This window comes from Schistocerca cancellata, chromosome 6, assembly GCF_023864275.1.
Source record: "Schistocerca cancellata isolate TAMUIC-IGC-003103 chromosome 6, iqSchCanc2.1, whole genome shotgun sequence".
In the NCBI taxonomy this organism is placed as follows: Eukaryota; Metazoa; Arthropoda; class Insecta; order Orthoptera; family Acrididae; genus Schistocerca; species Schistocerca cancellata.
Window position 1 is genome coordinate 87239563 of NC_064631.1, and position 7562 is coordinate 87247124.

The window sequence follows — 7562 nt, forward strand, 5'->3', positions numbered from 1 at the left end:
CAAAAGTTTGTAGTGTTCTTGTTTTACGTGTTGGTGTTCAATTGCTATCGGTTTATTTATCGGTAGGTCACTGTTGCTATTTGAGTTCACGTATTATCGTTTTGTCATTTGAAGGTAATGAGTGGAGCTGTGGACGCTAAAAAATGGGATGCCAAGTAGAGAAATAGGAACATTTCATACAGGATCTTCTACTTGAGTTCAGCAGAGGTGTGACAGCAGCGGAGGCAGTCAGAAAAATTTGCGCCGTGTGAGGAGACAGAGCACAACAAGAAAATGGTTTTCTCGCTTTGAGGAGGATTGTTTTGACGTCAGTGACAAAAATCAAATGGTTCCAAGCACTATGGGACTTAACATTTGAGGTAATTAGTCCCCTAAACTCAGAACTACTTAAACCTAACTAACCTAAGGACATCACAAACATCCATGCCTGAGGCAGGATTCGAACCTGCGACCGTAACAGCAGCACGGTTCCGGACTGAAGCGCTTAGAACCTTCGGGGTTCAATGGAGATTGTTTAAACTAGTTAATCCACATTAATCCACATCACTGTACTCGAGAACCGGCGAATGTAATGAACTGTGATCATTCCACCGTCGCGTGACATTTTTATGCAAAGGGGATGGCTCAAAAATCGTGTGTATGGGTATCGCAACTCTAAGGCAAAATCACAAAAACCAGCAGGTGGCCATATATGCATCTCTGCTGCTCGTCATCAATTCGTTCGTGGACAACACCGACCACTTCTCTCCTGTATTGTTACTGGTGTCGAGAATTGGTGTATTTACGCTAACTTAAGGAAAAAAAAGGAATGGTTGAGCCCAAAGAAAGCAGCAACTCCTCGTACAAAGAGCTGCTCACGCTGCTCGCATTCACAAAAGATAATGTCATGCAACTGCCACTGCTGACATTTACTGTCAACAGCTGAGACGTCTTTCAGGAGCAGTCCAAGAACAACGACAAAGAAGACTGCGCGAAGTGATGCTACTCGACAATAACGCCCGCATTCTGGTAAGGTGACAAAAAAACAGCACAGAGGAGATAGTTTAGGAATTCATTCTGCACCCACATTATTCACCTGATTTTGCGCCCTCAGATTTTCACCTTTCCCGTCCTGTATCAAACAACTTTCAAGGAACTTCCTTGTCGGATGAAAATGCGCTCCGACCATGGCTCGACGAGATCTTCGCCTAAAAAATAACGTCTTTCTACAGTCGTGGAATCGAAAAGTTACCCCAGCGTTGGCAGACTGTTGTAAACAGTGAAGGAGAATATATTATTGCTGACTAAGGTCTCTGTTATGTGTATCTGTTGAATTTAAATGGTTAGAAAAGCGCTACCAACTTATGCACCAACCTAGTATATGTAGATACTGCATGCACCACCAACAACAAGAGTTTCAAAAATACAGCAACTAGAGGGGAATATAAAAGGCTGTAATTATGTTGACCATAATGGAGCTTCTAGTAAAATATTTAAATCTCATGCATATTTCATAGGTTTATCCTTATGCTATCTGTATAATCTGTGAGAAACTTGGGGACTATTTCATAACAGACTTGCATATGCTTAGGAACAACGATCTGTAAAACTGGAGATAAGCGAAACTTGACTCCTTCCAGTGCTTTCAAAAGTCTATGAGAAAGCGGCCGTGATAAAAAAAATGGCTATTTAACTGGGTATAAGATCTCTCCACAGAGAAAGCAATACCGAGTCTGACAAACTAATTTGTTGTTAAGGTAAGCTAGTTATCGTATCCTGTTACTATATTTTGTGTACTTTCCTAAATCTTTGAGTGTGTAGATCACACAATTCTACCTGGCAAACTAGTAAATTGTGTCATTAATGGCATTTCTCCTTCAGAGATGGAATCTCACCTTCATGATGGAAATCATATGGAGTCACAAGGCATGGGTTAGAGGGCGGGAGACACATGATATGTGAAGTCCCACGGATATCGGTAATGAATCCAATCTCTTTCTAAACCTACATTAATGGTGTTCCAAAGACTTTAAAGTGCGGTTCCGAAACTATTACGTTCGCTGCTGCCACAGGCACACTAATCAAAGGTATAATCTCAGCCTTACAAAACAATGTCAGTTGATAGCTGAACAATTACATATGATTCACAGTTGACATTTTGAGTCTTAATATCAGAACGACTCATATTATGCTACATGAGACATGCCATAATGATCAGGTGTCAACAGAAATAGGCAAACGAAGTGAAACGGAATATGTAAAATACATTGGGACTCAAATGGAAAACAAGATAAAACTGACTGAACACACAAAGAAGCTAATCAAGAAGCTCAGTTTAGCATGTTATGCCGAGAAGTATTTCCCACAGTGTTGATCTTAAGGCTAGAGTGTTAGCTTATTTTGCGTATTTTCACTCCGCGTTTGCTTACGGAATTATAGTTCTGCGTCACTGCACCTGAAGGAAACCCTTAACTCACAAGATGAGGCCTGAGAGACCACACCAGAGTTTTCGAAATCGCTCTCCTTCTAGCGGAGTGCTACAGTATACCACCTACCCTCCTAAAATCGCCATCTCTGTAATGTTCTACTGTTTGTGGAGTTATCGTCTTCCTTTGCTGCTGAACGTGTTCTTGACACATTTGGGGTCCCCTAGCCCGTGCCTAGTGGATTGCTTGCCTGTTTTCTTAATATAGCACAAAATTTGTTCGCAGGAATTTGCTTTACGGTGAATAGGGGAGCATGCCAGTGACATAGGTCAAGAAACAGAGGATAAACACGACGGTTTGTCAATAACCATTGATTACAATTCTGATGGTGAACAAGAGCATCATTCACAGGAACAAATTCAGGGCAATGTTGTTGGACTCCTTCCTGTTTCTCCAATAAAATGTGTTGCTTACCATCGGTACAAGAGAATACAGATACCTGGGGGGTAAGTCACTTTTGCAGACTTTCTTTTCGTCCCATCGAATGCAATTTTCATTTGCAAGTTTAAATGCTAAAATTTAGTTTTATGTGAAAATTTACATGGTACAAAGGTAATATAATTTCTCGGACTGTAAAATTCAATCCTCTAACAGTTTGTCTATGTGTACTACTTAAAAAATCGCACGACGGTAAGTGATTTTAGGCGATAAAAAGTGAAATATCGCAGGTTTTATTTAGTGCAATAAAAACGTCGAAGAACATTTAATCAGCACTGAAGTAATTGTAAAAATAAATGTTATATAACCGAAATGAAAGTTTTCAAATGATTTTCCCCCTAAGTCTCAGTGTTAACATAGAAGCCCCAGAGACAGTATGTCGTAGAATACGTAACAGAAAAGTCACCTCGTGAGTTAAGGGTTTATAAAGGCTTTCCGAGTAACAGCGAACAGTAAAAACATTGTGTCAAGTAGACAACCCTGCAGAATTCTTTTTAAGGTTTTTGAAATTGTTACACCTATTTCCTAACATATTTACTGTTCAATGGCTTTTGTCACTGGCAATAAAAATCATTTCGAAGTAAGCCTTGATTTAGACAATCACAATACATTACACCAAAATAGTTTCATCTGGACTTTGACTCCTAGTCCACGTGTCAGAATGAAATTACCTGCTCTAGTGGGAAGAGATTCAAGAAGCTTCCATCTACAATTAAGCAGAAAATTGAGCCTGCCTAACAGATCAAAAGGCAATAAAATAGTCCCTCAGTAGCTCCAATTTCCACATATTATCGGAATTTCTGTATTCAAGTTGGATTGGCCTGACAAGTATTGAAGCGCTGTAAGTATGACTCAGTGTTTACAAATGGCGGTCAGTATCCTCTTTCAAGAGAAAACGGTCGTAGTGAAGTAAATATTAAGGGGAAAGTGGCAGGAGCAGCTGTCTAGAGTACCTGTGGAGATTCCAACTCTTTCCAAAATAGCATCTTTCCATCTGATTTACTCGATTTATTTTCGCTATCATAGGCACATTAAATAGCGCAGAGACAGGTTATAGCTAGACTGGTAGAGATATAAAGTTCCTGCCACCCGCTTGTCTTTTGTTAATGTAGGGAGGGTGTTCTCGAATTGCTGACAGAATGTGCAGCACACGGTTAACGAACAACCGGGAACAATTTGTTTAATAATCATCGTTTTGAATGTGAACGAGTAACACATCTAGACACTGGAAGGCACATACACAGCTACCTAGTGCTAAGACAGAGAGAATAGTAAATACTATTTTTCTGTTAGGCGTGTGACATTCTTTTAGACGCGACTACTTCCCATATTCTGATTGTACTAGTTTTGACTTGGCTGATAGCTGGTGATTTACCGTCAATACCGTAATAAATCAAACATCCAAGCTACATCCATATTCTTACTTGGTTTGGTGAAAATGTTGACCACACATAGTCATCACGGATTTAGAAAACATCGTTCTTGTGAAACAACTAGCTATTTACTGATACGAAGTGTTAAGTGCTATCGACAAGGGGTTTCAGATTGATTAACTGATTCCGTGGTTCTAGATTTCCAGAAGACTATTGACACCGTACGTCAAAATCGGCTAGTAATCAAATTGCATGCTTATGGAATACCGTCTCAGTTACTCCACTAGATTCGTGATCTTCTGTTAGAGAAGTCACAGTTCGCAGTAACTGATCTAAAGTCATCGAGTAAAGGAGAAGTAATATCTGGTGTTCCTTAAGGTAGTGTTATATTACCTCTACTGTTCCTTATTTATATAAACGATTTAGGAGACGGTCTGAGCAGCCGTCATAGGATATTTGCGGATGATGATGTCGTTTATCGTCTAGTAAAGTCATCAGAAAATCAAACAAATTGTAAAACTATTTAGAAAAGATATCTGTATGGTACGAAAATCGGGAATCGACCCTATATAATGAAAAGTGTAACGTCATCGACATGAGTGCTAAAATGAACCCGTTAACCTTCGGTTACACGATAAATCAATAAAATCCAAACGCCGTAAATTCAGATAAATGTCTAGGAATTATCATTACGAACAACCTAATTGGATAATACACACAGGAAATGTTGTGGGGAAGGCAAACAAAGGACAGTGTTGTATTGGCAAAACACTTAGAAGATGCACCAGATCGACTAAAGAGACTGTCTGCATTACGCTTGTCAATTTCTTTTGGAGTACTGCTGCGCGGTATGGGGAACTTACCAGATAGGATTAACAAAATACACCGATGGAGAAGGGTAGCACGTTTTGTGTTACCGAGAAATAGGAGAGGAAATGCCAAGGACATGATTTGGAAGTTGGCGAGGATATCGTTAAAACAAATTTCAATCATCAGCTTTCTCCCCCGAATGTGAAAATATTTTGTTGACGTCGACCTACACAGGGAAATACGATTATCCTAGTAACATAAGGGAAATCAGAGCTGGCGCGGAAAGATATAGGTGTTCGTTTTTTTTCCGCACGCTGTTCAAGAGTGTAACAACGGAGAATTATTGTGGAGGTGGTTCGATGAACCCTCTGCCAGGCACTTAAGTGTAGTTTTCAATTTCGCCATGTGGATGTAGATATCTAACAGTTTTTTTTTGTGAGTTCTGCGAGACGTTAAATGCAGTTGAAATACATTATCTTTTTACGGAAGAAGCCTCTACCGTTTCTATTTTCATTCTGATGCGGCAGGCTTACACAAAAAGAAACATCCGTCCAGGTACATGTTAAAATACTTGCGACAAGAACAGTAGTAACTACTGCCATTAACACCATTATTTAAATTATGCTGCTCAAGTGTGTAGCTGACGCGAACTGGTAAAGGAACGGATAAGACTTCTACAGGTCTTGGAAAAAAACTAGAGTAAAAGAGAGAAAAAAAAGGCCTCGGTTCTTTCTTTTCGTCTCCCTCATTTTCACGGTCACCTCTTTAGAGAGTGAGTGACTCTTGGAAGAGGAGCCTGCCAAACTGAGTGGAGTCACACGTACAGCACGCCACACCATGCCGCACCATATCACACTATACCACACCATACACCACACCACACGCGTGGCGCAGACTCACCGGATACGGCCCGTCCCGCGCCGAAACAGCCAGTACAGTGGCGGCCGGCCGAGACTTCTTCTCCCCCCCCCTGCCCCCCTCGGCCTGACGCTGCCGTGGCTGCATCCTCCCACCCAATCTGCCCTCAGTCAGGCCTCTGCTCCCGACCGCCCGCCACCATCACAGCGATAACCTCTGCACACGTCTGACGTTCGTTACATTTCTGCGCAACGCCTCACACCGTAGGCGCCAAGGGCGCGCGATAACAATTAGGATGCGGTCAGAGTGCCTCCGCCAACGGTATTCAGAGGCCGTCGCCAGAGGTCACACGGTAGTATCTGCCGACAGCTGGGTCAGAGTGCGTCCTATCTCAGTTGTCAGTTTTTGACCTGATCGAGGTGGTTAGGCTAGGATAGAATCTATTTTATGTATGAAGTAAGCTATATTTTAACCTCCAAGGACAGGACAGACACCACGACACCTCTGTGCTTGAAGACGTGCTGCAGTGCGGCGTTTGCTATTATAAGACGCATGTAAATGAACTGTGTCTGTCTCGAAACGAACGTAGCGAGTACTGCGGGCTCTGTCCTCAGTTACTGGAGTCACCAGACGAGTTTCGCGAATATAGAAGATGGAGGAAAAAACATAATGCCACAAAACTTTAAAATTCTTTAACTTTGTGACAGCTGTCCTTCTCTCACCAGCTATTAGCGTCAGAAGCGAGCACCATCTTAGAGACTAGCAGGCTGTAATGGATGTTTTAGTGTCCTGCGGTCATCAGGAAAGAACTAACGTTCAAGTTTGAACACACTTTATTTAAAACGCCTTCTTGGCGTGCGTTAATTTCCAAACTCAAGAACAATAAGAAACACAATAATTCTTGTGGTGGCAAAGCAAGATAAAAATTACAAGATAATAAAAATAAATATTACTTTTTTTACTTTTTGCTTTACACGTGGCTAAGGCCTTATCGACCATACACCTGCTCTACGAGCCTCTTCCAATTATTTCTATCCAGGGAAATTGTTGTCCAATCAGAGTTGATGCCCATCCTAGCTGCATCTTCCCGGATATTCTCCATCCACCTAATTCGAGGTCTTCCTCTTCTTCTCTTTCCTTCTAATTTCTTAGTGGATGCTATTTTGGGTAGTCTGTTCTCCGGCATCCTTGCTACATGACCAGCCCAGTTCAGTCTTCTCTTCTTTAACATTTCCACAATGGTACTATGTTTGTACAGCTCCCGTAGTTCTTCATTTTTCCTTATCCTCCACTCCATGACATTTTCATCGAAGATTGGTCCAAATATTTTTCTTAGTATTTTTCTTTCAAATATCAACAGTTTTTCTTCATCTTTTTTCCTGAATGTAATAGCTTCACATCCATATAATGCTACAGGTACAATAGTTGACTGATAGAAACGGATTTTGAATTCAGTACTAAGTGATGAAGTGGTCAACTGCCTTGAAAGTGAGACCATTTACGGTCAGTGGTGTATTCTTTTGGAGTTTTTTACTTATGACTAGATATTCTGTCTTTTCTTCATTCACATGAAGTCCAGCTTTCTCAGCTATTTTGTAATAATTTTGCATCATCCTGA

General features: G+C 41.0%; 1 protein-coding gene across 2 annotated transcripts in view; it reads right to left on the bottom strand.

Moving 5' to 3' along the window:
• The window catches only part of LOC126191290 (26S proteasome non-ATPase regulatory subunit 10-like), a 46532-nt gene extending 40480 nt beyond the window's left edge, over positions 1 to 6052 (bottom strand). For both annotated transcript variants that reach the window (XM_049932105.1, XM_049932104.1), the window contains exon 1: positions 5987 to 6052. The gene's annotated coding sequence lies outside the window, so the exon portion shown is untranslated. The remainder of the gene's footprint in view (positions 1 to 5986) is intronic.
• Positions 6053 to 7562: the final 1510 nt, after the last annotated feature.